Raw genomic sequence first — 15554 nt, 5'->3', positions numbered from 1 at the left:
AAGAGGTGTTTTCCCTCTGTGGAACTAGGGGAAGGGAAGGATCAAGGTGTGCCAGAGACTGTAAAGGTGCAGGGAACCTTTTATACTTTCTCTTCCTGAGGCTTCACTGCAAGGTGCCAAGACAGCTGCCAGTGAATCAAGGCACACAGACTAATGCCAGCATCAGCATTGCATATTGTTGCCATATACATCAGCAAGTCAACAAAACACCCAAATTCTTTGCAAATCACTAAACTACTTATTGCTAAATTGGACAATCACAAACTGACTGTGAATGAATGTAAATGCCTAGTGTACACATACATGGCAAACTCCCTTTCTCATGCTGTGTGAGGTTTAGCTGCTCTTCCTGCAGCTGGGAGCAGGCTGGTGCCTCACAGCAGAGCTGTTTATTCAAAGGAGGCAGCAGATGCAGGTGTCTTTTGGAAGCAGGGATTCAGGAATCAGCACCTTGTGTGCTGTTGGATGACCACTGCTGAGCAGCAGAGATCAGCTTGGGCACTCCTGCAGCTCTGGTTGTGCCATTCCTGGGAGACAAACTGGGGCACCCCCTGGTTCTGTGGGACTCTGGAGAGGTGCCATTGTCCAGGTTCTGTGTACAGAGAAACGTGGCACTGCACGGGCACAGCCTTGTGGCATTCACGTTCTCTAAACAGAAAGACATAATTCTCTCTCTCTGTCAGGGTTTTTTTCCTGGAGAAGCACAGAGAGAAGAAGAGAAAAACAATTCTTATCTCTCTTCTCTGCGCCTGTTGTTTTGCACATGTGGAATGTGTTAGGAAGAATGTTTACCTGAAGTGATTTTTCAGTTGGATTCTGCTGAGGATTGCTTTGTTTCCTTGGCCTATTGGGTCAAAGCTGTGTCCTGGCTGTCTTGAGATAGTCACGGGTTTTTCTTTAGTATTCTTTGCAGTATAGATACAGCATATACTGTAATATAATATAGTTTAATAAAGCAGTTGTTCAGCACTTCTGAATCAATGGAGTCAGATGCCAATCATTCCTGTGTCAGGGGTGCCCTGTTTTATGCACAGCCTCAGTGCTGTCTTACCCTTGATGGCCAGTCCCCAGCTAATGCACCACTGCTGGGATTGCAGAGAGAGATACTTTTTTAAGGCAGAAATGGTTTTCTTAAGATTTGCCTGACAGCAATAAAAACTACATGTTAAATTTCAGCACTCCTGTAGCTGATCTGGAGAAGTTTAACTGGGAGATGTTGGCAGCTGGGAGATGTGAGCGGTTTTTTTTTCTATTGGGTTTTGTTTTGGGTGTCCTGAAAAGGCATCATAATGAAGCACTTTTTGCATTATGAATATAATTTTACTTGTGTAATATAGTTAGAGACTGGGATAGTGATGCTGGGCAAATATCTGAATTTTAAAAAGGGAATATTATGACTACAAGAATATAGGAAAAAATTACTATTATTACAGAAGTGAACTCTTCCAGATCCATTAGCTGCTTCTAGGAGGTGTGTGACCACAGCTACTTCTCACTCTGCAGCCGAGCCAAGCATGTGTTTCCTTGCTTCAAAGCACTTACAGAGACAAAAGGCCTTCAAAGACAGGGCACTGAGCTTTCCCAACACTCAAGTGTCCAGTCTGTTTTACCCCTGACTCCTAGATTAGGTTTATCGTAACATTTATAGAAGCAAGGATTGGATTTGTAAACATTATTCATGTTCACCAGCAAAACTAACTTTTTCTACGAGTTTTACAAAAGCAGAGATGGAGAGACTGAAAGCCATATTATTCTGTATCTGTCAGCATTTCTTGGAAATAGGAAATGCAAATGACTCCTAAGTATTATGCCCCAAATCCTCTAGCTTCTTTAGCATAGAAAGAAGTGGAAACTACTAATCCTGTAGCTGCTTCCATTCATTAAATGTTCATCTTTGGGTGTTGTATTTTCTATTACTATATTCAGACTCATGTATCAATAGAACAAAAACTTCGATTTTCCCTGAGATTTGGGAAGGAAAAATTTGTTTCCAGGTGATATTTCAAATCAAAACATTTTGTCTGGCTTACATCAACTTCATATATAATCATGTTCTTCTCTGTGTAAAATAGAAATGATGTATTTTGGAGAAAGGTGAAATGATAACTTGAAAGTTGAAACTGTTCAAAATATCCTGCTCCTGAATCATCCCTAAAGCCCTCTTCTGAAAAGATCTGGATTCCAATTTTCCCTTCCTGTGGGGAAAGGAATTAAACTGACTTTGATGAAATCAGTGGAGAAGTTGAAGGTTTCTACAGCTCTGAAATCCTTTTAAATCAGGAATGAAATATCTGAGTGGAGAGGGGTGCCTCAGCCTGGTGTCCTCAGGACCATGATGAAGCCTCACCCAGGTGGCTCCAGTGGGTACCTCCTGAGCACTGCCAGATGCACAGAGCAGTTCAGCAGCTGGAATTCAGGAAGGGAATGCCCTGTGTGACTTTGAGCACTTACTTTACACTCTCCATTTTCCCAAGAGGAGAATCCTGCAGAGGCAGGAACTGGCACTTGGGTCAGTTGGACCTCCTGAGCTTGGGACCAGCCTGAGGAGCTGACACCTCTTCCCCTGCTGCCCAAGCAGCCTCTCCTGCATCCCAGTGATCCTAGATGCACGTGCTGAGCTGACCACCTCTGCTGCCTGCCACCCGTGCACTCCAGCAGGGTGGCAGCAAATTAGGCAGAACTTATTGCCTATTAACAGCTCTATTCTCCAGTCACTGGTGTCATTACACGTGTTGGCTTTCAGCAGCTTTTCTAATTATACAAAATGGGGAATTCTGGACAGGATGAGATTCCTGAAAATTACAGAAGCCTCTTTTGCTCACCTATACATCAATTCATTTACTCCAAAGAGCATGGAAGGGAGGGTAAGAGGCTTTCCCTTACTCTGGTGGAAACTTGTTTTGTCAGGTATTTGTGGGTTCAGTTTTACTCTCCCACATACACCAGTGTGGTCCTTTGGACCCACACAGTGCTAGAAAGGATATTAAAGCCATATGATGTGCCAAAGCCTGAATTTCAGCATAATTGCAGAAAGTTGCAGTATTGTTTTATGTGGCTGAAGTCAAGAGTGGTAATGTATGACCCCTTTTTCCCATTCCAAAAGCCTTGGCAAATCTGCTAAAGCTGCTCCTCTCACTTCCATCACACATTGCATAAGAAGAGGGCACTTCTGGTTTCCACTTTCATCTGCAATTTAAGACCAAAAGGGACAGCACTCAGTAAACAACCAAAATAATCCTTTCAAAGTCAAGAAGATTTCTTTCCTATCTTTCTGGGTGCAAATTGTAGCAGGCTTCATGTGTTACTAATCTCCTCAGTACTGCAGCAGGGCCTCAGCAAGTCAACACACCTCTCCAAGATCCTCGAGGGCTTATAATTCTATTCCTAAACTAAAACATAATCTCAAAAGCAGTTTCCCCTTGAAATGAAAAAAGTTTTTTACTGTGTTTCAAATTACCATCTCACAGGAACTGCACAGTGACAGTGTGAACAGTGAGTGTCAATAACGAACTTGTCCAGCTTTTATCCACACTGGAGGGGAAGGCACAATTTGCACAGCAGTCCAAACTTGGCAGGCACTGCCTGGCAGCAGGATTTACAGGCATGTTATCCACATCCAATATTACATATAGAAATATGCTGTGTGGAGAACACTGAACTCTTGTAAAATGCAGCAGAAAAGTTCTGGTTATTCAGCTGCCCACTTGGTTCTCATTACAGCTCAGTTTGAAATGCTTTCCTTCCCTGCACTTTCCTCAATCTCTCTTCTATTTAAAATAACTCTCACATCTTCAAAGGGTTTTTTAGATTATCCCACTGTCATATAACAGTTATATGATATTGTACTCTTCTTCAGTTTTCTTGCTTCATTTGTCTATTCCATAGGTTTCCTGGGTATTCCAAAGGAAAATGTCTTCTTTCAGAAGTTCAATGCACCTGGAATAAGCTGGATTTCCAAGGGTACCAAACAAGTGACTACCCCAGACATCCTTCCTCCTTTATGTCAGTATGCAGCAAATGTAAATTTGAATTTTTCTTTATAAATTATTTTTTCTTTGCAGTTTTAGGTGTGTTATGATAAGGAGGAAAAGATGACAAAACTTAAAGATTTTATGAGCAGCTGATATATATTTATATATGTGTATGTGGGTATAAAAGGTTAATATGTTCCTTTCCACTGGGTAAAGGTTTTATTCCCATGCCACACCTCTTGATATCATGAGATTTTAAATAGTTTTTATAGCAATAATTTTGAGTGGTTTTATGTAAATATATATGTGGTGCCCTCTTCCTCAACATTATAGCTTAACTTTACCATATATAACAGGTAGTTTATGTAATACAGTACAGAGGTTTGTGATTCCTCTATGGTATTTCCTTTTTCTAAAGGACAAAAGTATCTGGAGCAGAGAAACTGTGTCTGGGAGTCATAAGCAAGCAAAGAAAAAAAAAAAAAGAGAAAACTGAAATGGTCCCTGTAACCTAGAAATTAAAAACCTTTGTTACCAGTGAGGGTGGTTTTAATTGTGGAAAAAAAATACACCAAAATTTCTGCAAAAGCAGAAGGAAAACAAGCTCCTGACTCACACTGTGTGGGTTCCAGGTGATGTTTTCTAGAGGAAGAATAAAATAGGCCTCCTAACCTTGAAATGGCACATTTTGCTGTGGCTGTGGAGAGGGCTCCTTTATTGACTCTAGCACCTTCTGTAATGGTGTACATTTGACTGTTCCCAGCTAATACTGACTATTAATCCTTCTAACCATGATGAGTAATTTGTTTCTTACTGAAATTTGCTTTCTCCCTAATTAAAGATCTGTTTATTCAATGCACCTTTTCACTTAGACTATGCCTGTATGTCAGAGCTGAGATATTTTCTCTTGTTCTTGATTTGGCCAGCTAAAACAAAAAAAGCAGTCAGTTGAAAAGGCATAATCTACATCTAGATCTACTTGGGAAACTGGTTTTGTCTTTAAAATGCCTTTTATATTTTGATTCCAAATGAAACTTTTACCCTAGAATAAAGCAAACTGAAACAAATATTTGCATTTTATTTTGAAGTGCAATTTCTAAACAAGAGGAAATAGAATTTTTATTTTTATTCAGTATTTATTTTTATTCAATGTGTTACTGCAGCATATAAGGGGAAGCTGCAGTGAGTGCTGCAGGGGGAGCTGGCTGGGTGAGCAGAGGCACAGCTATGACATGCCACCATCTACACGGGCTGGCCTGAGCCCCCTCCTCCTCATCATAATTTGTGGGACCAAGGGAAGATCTGCAGCCTGAGAGGTCTCCAGGTGTGTATGAGGGAAGAGAAGGTTCTGGACATTTTCCATCACTTTAAGGAGTGAAATGGCTCTGTGTTGGTGAGTGAGGGCAGGTGCATGGGGAAGCTGCTGGGGCTGCAGAGAGGCAGAGCTGTACCATTTGGGATAGAGCACCAGCTGCACAGCAGGGTGAGGGGAGCTTTACTGGTGTTATACTGCAGCACTGCTTACACAGAGCAGTGCACATTTGCTCTACCCTTATATCCCTTTGTTTCCAAAACTTTTGCCAAAGTGGGCTTTGGGGAAGGGGTGGAGTCCCAATGCAGCTGCAGCACAGCGGTGCTTTGGACAGGAGGGCACAGCTGCTGACAGAGCAGGGGAGAGGGACACAGCTGTGCTCAGGAACGGGGCTGATTCCCCAGGAGTGCCTGCACCAAGGGTAAGACTGGCTGGGTGAGAAAGGAGCTGCAAGGTTATCTGTGGGTCCCATTGACAAAGGGGAGCAGACACCAGTGTGGTGGTCACTGTAAACAACTCGAACTGCTACATGTGATACACTTCCAGTTTGTCCTTTTCTGCAAGCCACTCTGCCCCACAATTTCAGACACTCCACACTTAGAGCAGCAAGAGGAAACACATGGATATCAGTGCAACTACTCAGCCTTTCAAACAGAATGCAATTTTTGATATTGAGCTGTAATGAGAATCCTGAATAGGCATGAATTATCTTTAAAATCAGTTCTGTAATGCTAGTACAGTGGGAGACTATTACTATTTGATTTGCTGTTATTCAGTTATTTTTAAGCACATTTTGTGTGATTTGTAATAAGAAGAGATAAGGCAAGTAGCTGATAGGCATACCCGTGTGCTGTGAATATTGGAGATCATTAAATGTCACCAGCAAACTTCCTGTTGTTCCACTGATGCTCTGTAGGAATGGACATACTCTATTGACTCCACACACTTGACATCAGACTGGGTTTGTAACTCCATCCTTCTCAGCTTCTGCATTCAGTGAGAAGGTAGACACAGCCTAAAAATTTCAGTCCTTTCCTCCCTCTTTTTGCTGTAGTGTGGACAGGCAGAATGGTGCCTGCTCCAGGAAATGGAGCAACTGTCAAAGTATTTGTGACACAGAGGACTCCTCGTGGGGAGGGAAAACAGGCACTGTGGCTGTCCCCAGCACCACTGCCCTGGCTGTGCTGCTGAGACACCACATGCTGGGGAGCTGGGCCCAGACACTGAAGCTGGGAATCGAATACAAACCAGGGACCTTTTCCTGTTTGGTGTGGTCAGCCCTGTGCCACACAGGGTTATTCACCCCTTCCCTGCGCCATCTCCCCTGTGGGCTGACACTGATCAAGTTCTGGCTGAGGGCTCAGACAACATCACTGCAAATTCAAATGATCTGCATTTGGTACTGAAATCAAAGCATGCACACTCAAAAGAACCTGGAAGGAACTAGATGGAAATTTGCTTGGAACTAGATGATCTTTGAGGTCCCTTTCAAATCAATCTATGATTCTATGGCTGAAGATCAAATAAATTATTATTAGTTTACTGTAATCACTCACATTTAATGGTTCTGTAAGAGGTACCAATAGTATTGGGGTTTGACTGTAGACAGTGTTTTGTGCCTAATCCTTCTGTGCAATTTCCACTGGGAGTTGTCCCACATAAATATTTTTATTAAGCTATCCACATTTAAAATCAAGACCTTAAAAATAAAATAGTTACTGACCTTTCAGCTCATTTATAATTAAAATCTGCTCTAATGTTGTTCACATAAATAATAGATAGCTGTTTTCACAGATCAATGCCTTCTCTTGCTTTATAAGAAACATTTCGAAGTAAAATTACTGTGCCTTTAAGTTTAATAGGAAAATTTGATGTGTTAGCAACTATGGGCTGATCTCTGTACATTTTTCAACTGTAAATTTCACTTTAAAATACAAACAATTATTAATATTGATTTGGTCTAAAATAATATTGAATTTCAATATATTTTTGGCTCTTTTATGAATTACCCTGCACAGTCAGTGTGATTATGATGAAAGAGTATTTGCACGCTCAATTTCTTTTCAGCGAGAAACCTTGAAGAGTGCTAGTTGTGTTCAGGCTGATAATGATAAACACATGCATTCAAGGAAAATCAGACTACCTTAAAATCTCAACTGAAGCACAATAAATTAATATTTCATCCTATATATGCAGTTCTTATATCAAGCTAGCTGAACTTTCATTATTAACAAATACTGAGCATTTAGTTAGAATGCAGCTCACTGCCTGAGCTCTGTTTTGGTTGTGCATCGCACGCAATTACAAAATGATGTCAATCCATCACTGCAATTTCCTGCGACTAAGCAAAGAGATGAATATATTCATGTCCTAGGATGCTGTAAAACACCAATATATTTAAGTGCCATTAAACCCATGTTTCTATGCTGTGGTTGGAATAAACATTTCATAGCCCTGGCGACAGAGGGATTTGAGCTTTTCCTCTGATCTCAGCTCTAATTTCAAGGCTGGTTTGTTAATTGCTTACTCAGCTACACCAGCACCTCTGCAGAGGCCTCACCTCTGGGCCAGCCCTTCCCCATGGCCAAGGTTGTGGCCAGCAGGGTCACTCAGCCACCGTGTCCTCGTTACACCCCAGCAGTGGTGGCAGGGGGGGTCTCCGAGAGCCCGCGATGCGTGGGCAGAATCATCTCAAAACCAGAAACTCTGTTCCCCAGGGAAAGCAGGTGTATTGAACTAGGACAAAATGTCAAAGTGACATTTTTGCAGAAATGGATTTTCAGAAAAATTTAATTTCTTGGGCCCTGAAGTAGTGTTTTCATTGTGGGTGGCTGCCATAACCTGGAGAGCTGTGCAGCAAGCCTGGGAACTGGCAAAGGTTCACCAGGAATGTGGAGGGCTCTAATCCCCCCCAGTCTGTCCTGTTCCTCTCCCTGTGCAGGTGGCACATGCCAGGAGGACAGAGAGCTGGGCACTGTTCACCTCCAGCAGCCTGCCTGGGCAGCAGCTGTTAAACTCACTTTTTGCTCAAAGAGGAACTGGGAAGTGTGTAGCAGGCAGCAGCTGGGCCAGCCTTTGTTTTGATTCTCCCAGGGAAAAATGTATTTTTAAAAATTTTCTTTTTCCACACAGAAAACAGTGGTTGTGCGAAAAGGGCATTTTCTTGCTGAAAAACCTTCTGTTGGAGAATTCCCCAACCAGCTCTTTTTCTGGAAGTTACTCCCACAGACTGAAAATAACCCAAACTTGGTACCTTTCCAGTCATGTTACAAAAGCTAATGTTTTGCTAGAGTCCCTGGAGACGACAGAGTTGTGCTACTTATATTAAGAAAGGGTTAGTAGCAGCTAGCAAGTGCCTGCAGGACTGGTTTGAATGCTGCTGGCCCTTAATTCAATCACAGGTAATGAAAGATTAATAATAAGGCACTTAACCTTAAATAGTGTTGCAATTACTTTGATTATGGAATAAAAACCAGAAAGCATTTATTACATTTACTATTTTTAAACCTCATTATTTTGGAGAGTGTCATTCAAAAATTTTGAACACTTGAAATCAGTAAAAAACTGATTTTTCTTTACCTGACTCAGGTGCTCTCTAGTGTGATTTTTCCCTTCTATGGGTAGAGCAGTAGGTAGGAGAAGGAAAGTGCCCTTGAGTTCCTTCATTTGAGAGGTAATCTTGTTTCACCATTTTATGCTCAGATGCCCACAAAAGTGTAGTCACCTCTCTGTAGTTTATATTGTGTTTATATAGTTTTGTGGTTTTGATTAGAGCAAGTCAATTTTCTTGGCCAAAAAGGCTTTTTAACAAAATTATACCTTTTCCAAAAGTATTGTTAGGTCATAATTTTGTGATGTAAGGGATGCTTTCCTTGATAAAGATAAATCCTGTGTCCTATATTGCAAACACTAATATTGTGAATATTGTGAATATTACTATAATTTTGTAATACATACATGTTGCATGGTAAATATATTGATACAAAACACTCTTAAGGACCAAAATGTATTGATACAAGACCCTGTAAAGGGCTCCAGCCTCCAGGAGAAAACTTGGAGCTGTATCATGCCACACTAACTGCAAGCCATAAAACCTCTCAGCAGAGAGAAGTCTGGTTTTTAGGAAGGAAGAGTATCCTTCCTTAAATTTCCTTAGTTTGATCCACATCCTGCCCAGCCACTCCACCCCTTTTAGCTAGACTAAGTTAAGATACACACCAGGTTTTGTGTCTTCCAATGTCAGCAAGAACAGCCAATGGAACCAGTTGTGCCCTCCTGACAGCGTGGTTTGGTTTAAGAAGGAGCAAGAACGTGGGCTCTGCTCACACAGAGGGAGGTGCTGCTGACAGCAACACAGCTCAGCTTCACTGGGGGCATTCCCAGGGAAGTCCTCTCACTAGCCTGCTTTTGTTCAAGTTCACTGAAAGCAACTTCTGCCTCCTCAGTAACTTTCTTTTCAGACTGATGCCCCTACTCATCCTGGCAAGATGAAAACATCCCGAACCTGAAATCTTTACCTTTTCTGTTCTGCTGCCTCATCATGACACTTCATGGTTGCGTGACTCTGATAGAGGAAAAACAGTGTAGGATTCAAGGAAAATACACTTTTTAAAGTCAAGTCAGGCTGCACATTATTTCTACCCCACTTGCAATTAGCAGTGTGTGGGCTGATCACCAGCACTAAGCTGTGGCTAGAACGAAAATTCCACTGTGCTGCTCTGGGCGTCACATCTTGCTGTAAAAGTTGAATTTAACAAACTGCAGAAGCCAGCAGAGGAACTCCTGTGGTTCCAGATAGCAATGTTGCAGCTCTGCAGCCCTCTTCAGGGCTAACAGTGACTAGAGTTTATGTACATGCACCACAGGGAAAACGACAGCTTTGCCCAAATGCTGTCTTGCTGTGTGTGCCTAAGAGTGGCTGGACCAGTGTCAGATCCCCAAAATACTCATGTGGAACAGGGATGTTAAGTGCACTATTTCCGATTTTATTCTGGCTTTTCCCAGCTTCCAGTACCTTACTTTTTCTTCCAAACTGTTTATTGACTCAAATTTTATTGAGTTCCTACAGGTGAATTTTTCACCCTTTTAAAGTAGCATCATGACTGTATTCTTGCTAAATGTTGACTACAAAACAAGCAGGACCTGACACCTCCTCAAACCCTTAGTTCTGGTTTAAACACACTTCCAGCACACACTGTGTGGCAAGAACACTTTAGAGCCTCTTTCTCACATAACTAAACTGTAACTACAAAATCATGATTGTGTGTAAAATATTGGAGATCAGTAAAACAAAGTGAATTGCGAGCACTGAGACTAACTGTGCATCTTATGGCTAATGGTTGTGATGCATTTGTGCTTCAAGGACCTGCTCAAACATAAAAAGAGCCATTTTGGTTTGAACCATTAATGCTACCTTCTCTGTCACCTCCATTTATCTCTTATCCATCTTGCCTCATCCTTTTTTTTCCATTCTGTATATTGAGCAACTGTTCAGGTGTTTAATGTCAAAGCCATTAACGGGATCACCCAAGGGACATAGGAGACAATGCAAACAGCAAGTGTAGGTAGTGAGCAGCAGCTGTGTGGTGGAGGAATTCCCAAGCTGAGTGTGTATATGGGCTATTTCTAAACTGTTCTGAAAATTATCTAAAAAAGCAGCCTTATTGCCATAGACTTATTTATCTGTAGAGCTATGCAGGCCTTCAAACAAAAAATTAGGAATGTATTGCTGAGGAAAATAAACAATCCCCCAAACTGAAGACCTATCTGATGTGTTGAAATGGTTGAGCCATGCCAGCAGCATCACCTGACCCTCCCTCCTGAGTTCAGCTGCAGGAAAACATGAAGTTGGTCAAACAGATCCCTTACTGCTAAATGTGGCTTGTATTACACACCTGCATGACTGGTCACTGCTGACTGAACCAGTCCCTCCTAATGACCACACTGTTTCTTCCCCTCACACTCAAGTGCTGAACCCAAACATCCTTATCAGAGAATACACAAGCTTGCAAATGAGATGCTGCACCACAGGGTGGCACAGAGTGCAACTAGAGCATGGCTCTCCCTGAACTGGGTGCTTGTTGTTTGGCTGGGAATAACTGGAGGCTGCACCTTGCAGAATAAGGAAAGGACGAGCAACTGTTTTCTTGTGCCTTTGTGCCTCTTGTGCCTGTGGATTTGCTGCCCTTCCAAATGTTATGACTAATGCATAAAGCATTGCTCCTCTCCAGACACTCAACTTTTCGCTAGCTCAAGACTTAAAAACAAGCCATGAATCTGTCTGTTGCTGCAGGTCTCCAGGCATGTAACCTTTACTGGATATGCCATGCTGGCATTCGCTGTCTCGCCTGCGCTGTTTATCAGCCTCGCTTACTTGCTGGGAGTTTGCAATCTCTGAGAACCTTCTGTGTTTACTCTTTGCCGTCCTCCCTCATAACTACAAAATTAAATGGGAAAATGATCTCTTGGAGAAACAGTCCAAAAGAGCCTACGCAACATTTTGTGCTGAATTTCTCTCCTTGGACCTTTATATATCATTGGTGTATCTTGCAAGACACCTATGGGGCTTTGAAACTAATTTTCCATCATCATTAGTGAGAAACCTACCCTCAGCTTCTTTTCATTAATGTCTGACACAAGACTGAGAAGAAGTTCTGAATGTGTACACTCTTTTTAACTTGATGATGCCATATGCAAATAATTAAACAAGGCACAGAAGCAATGATTAAAAATACCAAAAAACTTCCTCATTAAACTAAGCAATTATCTGCCAGAAGAGAGACATCTGAACCCTCTCACTCCACACACATGATAAAATCTCCACATCTTGCAGCTGCTTAATTTTTCCACAAGCGGAGAAAAAATCACATTTAATTACTATCAAGGGTGAGGACAACATTGTGGGTGCATGGATGGTGACATTCAGTTTGTATCCATCAGTGAGGTAGGTGGCTGTGGCTTTGCACGTGATCTGTCTGATACTGCATGCAAGGGCACGGATCTATGAAATTTCAGTGGAAACGTTAATTGAATTCCAGCTATGTCATGTGCTACTGTGCAAAAGAAATGACTCCTGAAACTCTAGGGCTATGATTTGCTGTTTGGTGGTGGTCCAACTCAAGAAGTTAATACTTGGAGCCACCTCATCCTGTGTGCTGCATGACATGGGCATAGTGTCTCTGAGCTGTCTTCTCACTGTACTTTGGGTAGTGAAGTGAGCTGAGAAAACGGATTCAGCAAAGGAACAGTGCATCAAAACAGGCTGGCACCAAAAGAAAGTCATATTCATGGAGACACATATATTTTCAAAGCACTAAATCAGGTTAAATGCCCCCACGTTCTGTTCTTACAGTACAGTTTATTTATTTCATCACCTGCACCATTCCTGTCACTGTAATAGCTGAGATTTTCACAATCTGTAGTTGTTAAAACAATGCTGTTGCTGCCTTTTACAGAGGTAAAGCTGGGGCAGAGGAAACTGAAGAACTTGACTACAGAAGTGGGAAATGTATGGACAAAAAGAGGAGAGCTTGGACCTTCCACACTTGAGGTTAGTTTTCCAGCTACTGAATCATCCTCCTTTTCCTTAGGTACAGGAGAATAGTGAAAAAAGTAGAATGTTTATTTTTGCTAAGAAAATTTGAATATGCAAATTGGGAAATGGGAATAGATTTTTTTAAACTTACGACCAGAAGGTGTTTAAATCTGCCAAGAGCTTCAGTCAAGCAACTGTTTTGTGCTAGTTGGGATGTAGGTTAGTGGTTTCAGCAAATACACAGATAATTAACTGAAACTCCTTTTGTTCTAGCCGACAACATAAAAGCAATGAGAGAAAGGGAAAAAATCACAGGGGAGTTCTGTGGCATCTTGCAAGGTTTCCATTGTAATATACATAGAATCACACTGATGAGCTTTTCCAGTGCTAATGAGGGGATGCCAGACTGACAACACCATAATCTGATGGTTTTGCTGAAAAGCAACAATATGAGAAGGAGCAGCAAAAATTCCCTTCTCCAGGAACCAGTGAACAGCTGTGAAGGGAAGGCCACAGACAGAGTCCCTCCTTCCCCTTTCAGCAGTGGCATGGCCTGCTGAGGTGGCCAAGGCAGCTGCTTCTCAGGGGTTACCAAGGCTGTGACACAGAAAAGCAGTTTGTCTGAAGGGAAAGGAATCTAAGCTGGGTAACTGCAATATATAGCACTGTATTATCATTATGTATTATCTGCAATATGTGACACATAATAATTATATATTACATGCAATATATAGCAAGAATATCATGGACATGCTTCTGGAATGTCCCTGCAGGTGTAGGAAGGGTCTCTGCTCAGTGAGGACTTTGAGGGGAAGGGTCTTACCAACTTGTAAACTCCTCTGTTCCTCACTCCCTCCAACAGTTGGTAATGGATTACTAAAACACAGTCTTATTTTAGTGCAATACTGAAACTCGTGGTTAGCAAGATGTGAATTAATGAGGACTCTCCCAGAAAGTAAGAAGAATCTTAACCCAGCTTCTCCCGAGATCACATTGAATCATACCAGGTTATTAGTAAAATTATCATTGTCCTTATTGTAATGGCAAAGGCAAAAGACATTTATTTAATAAGAAGTTTTATAACAGAAGAAGCAGTGGCTGGTCTGTGAGACGCGCAGCAACCCTTTTAGGTGAGATCATGAGAGGTGTTTTATGTTTGGAAATGTTAGCACAATGGTGCTGAAACTTCTGGAGAGGGCTGGGAGGTGCAGGTAAGGTGTGTTTAACAGGCAGCAGCAAAAATACAAAACCACCTTTGGCAAAGGAACTTGCTGAGTTATCTTGCTGCAGCCTTGTTTGCCAAAGAAGTTGTCTGTAAACCCTGCCATCATTAAAATTCTTCACGGTGATAACAGCACTTTCCCCAGAACACTTTGTTGAAGCTTGCAAATGGAATTATCTGCTATGACTGCTCTTTTGAGCAGTGTAAATCTTCAACAACAATCCTAAATAAACCTGTGATATACAGTGCATGGAACACCTATTTTTATAAATATCTCTGCAGAGGAATGCTAGAGATAGGAAGAATAAATTACAAGCAAGAAAATGGCAATTTAAAACATGCTCTAACCCCGTTTGCTCCTTGGCACTGCTCCATATTAACTTAGCTCCAGCCCCTGGAAACGCAAAAGTCACAGATTTTATTTACATAACTCAGAATTTCTAAATAAGAAACAATAAAGAAGTTAGGCTTTGTAGGGGAAAAAAACACATAAAGTATGAACAAGAAATACTACTTTAGCCTCTGTGGCCAGAAAGATACCAGCCTTGGGAGTAATGTGCCATTTTAACAGAGATACAAACATTGTGACCTGACTGCAGTACAAATACCAGGGTCCCCGCTGGGCAAATCACATCTCCTTTCAGGTGAGGGACACCAAATGACTCTCTGGTGCCTTGGTGAGAGCCCAGTGCTCAGCACCTCACCATGCACAGGACAGCTCCCTTTCTGCTTTAGGCTATGGCTGCTCCTCAGGGATCTGAACTTCCCCGAATTTGGGTGTAATCCTAAGTATGAAGTACTTCTTATTCTAATCCTAAACCACTACTGCATGGAAATGTCCAAAGCTGAACTCAGTGCCTGGAAAGCAAAGAAAATGTTTAGCAATGGCTCTTTAAACACTCTCTATCTTATACTTTACAGCCTGGCCTCAGCTCAGTGAAATTTGGGCTGTTTAGAAAGGAGCAGGAAGTTTTGCCATGTCCCATTGCTGTAATTCAGAAGAGTCTGCTTCATCTTGCAGAATGTACAGGAACTGGAAATTACTTTTTGTCTTCCATTTCACCCCAGCCAACTCTTCTCATTCTAACGCTGCTGATTCTGGTGAGTTCTAGGATGAACCAATTTGGGCAGGCAAAAGAACCTATAAAGCTGGCCTGGGATAATGATGGTCTGGGTATCTTCTTATAGAGCAGGTGACAAAAATAATAGATCTTATCCAGAAGGAAAAGTTGCATTTTGCTGTCTAAAGAAGATTCATAACTATAACTCAGTAGAGAGGCTGTGATACTGTTACACTGAGTTAGCCAGTATAACTTACTGTGCTCTGCTATTGTACCTTCAAATTAGTGCAGAGCAGGTATGATCAATCCAGTCATGTGCCATAGAGCTCGTATCATTTTCTACCTGTCTGGGAGATGACTTTTGTCACCCTGGTTATATAACTCCTACGCAGCTCTGTGCCTGCTAGATGGGCTGCTGGCAAGGGAAAACACACATATCTTTAGGCACTGGCCA

General features: G+C 41.8%; 1 protein-coding gene across 6 annotated transcripts in view; it reads right to left on the bottom strand.

Moving 5' to 3' along the window:
* The window catches only part of CHST8 (carbohydrate sulfotransferase 8), a 182505-nt gene that overhangs the window by 143875 nt on the left and 23076 nt on the right, over positions 1-15554 (bottom strand). Inside the window, exon 1 of one of the 6 annotated variants that reach the window (XM_064386920.1) lies at positions 9502-9521. The exons of the other annotated variants lie outside the window; for them this stretch is intronic. The gene's annotated coding sequence lies outside the window, so the exon portion shown is untranslated. Of the gene's footprint in view, positions 1-9501; positions 9522-15554 lie in introns of those variants that run through there. 6 annotated transcript variants of the gene reach the window in all.

The sequence above is a fragment of the Passer domesticus genome, chromosome 12 (assembly GCF_036417665.1).
Source record: "Passer domesticus isolate bPasDom1 chromosome 12, bPasDom1.hap1, whole genome shotgun sequence".
Classification (NCBI taxonomy): domain Eukaryota; kingdom Metazoa; phylum Chordata; class Aves; order Passeriformes; family Passeridae; genus Passer; species Passer domesticus.
Note: the sequence above shows the minus strand (reverse complement) of the source record. Positions and strands in the feature narration are given on the sequence as shown.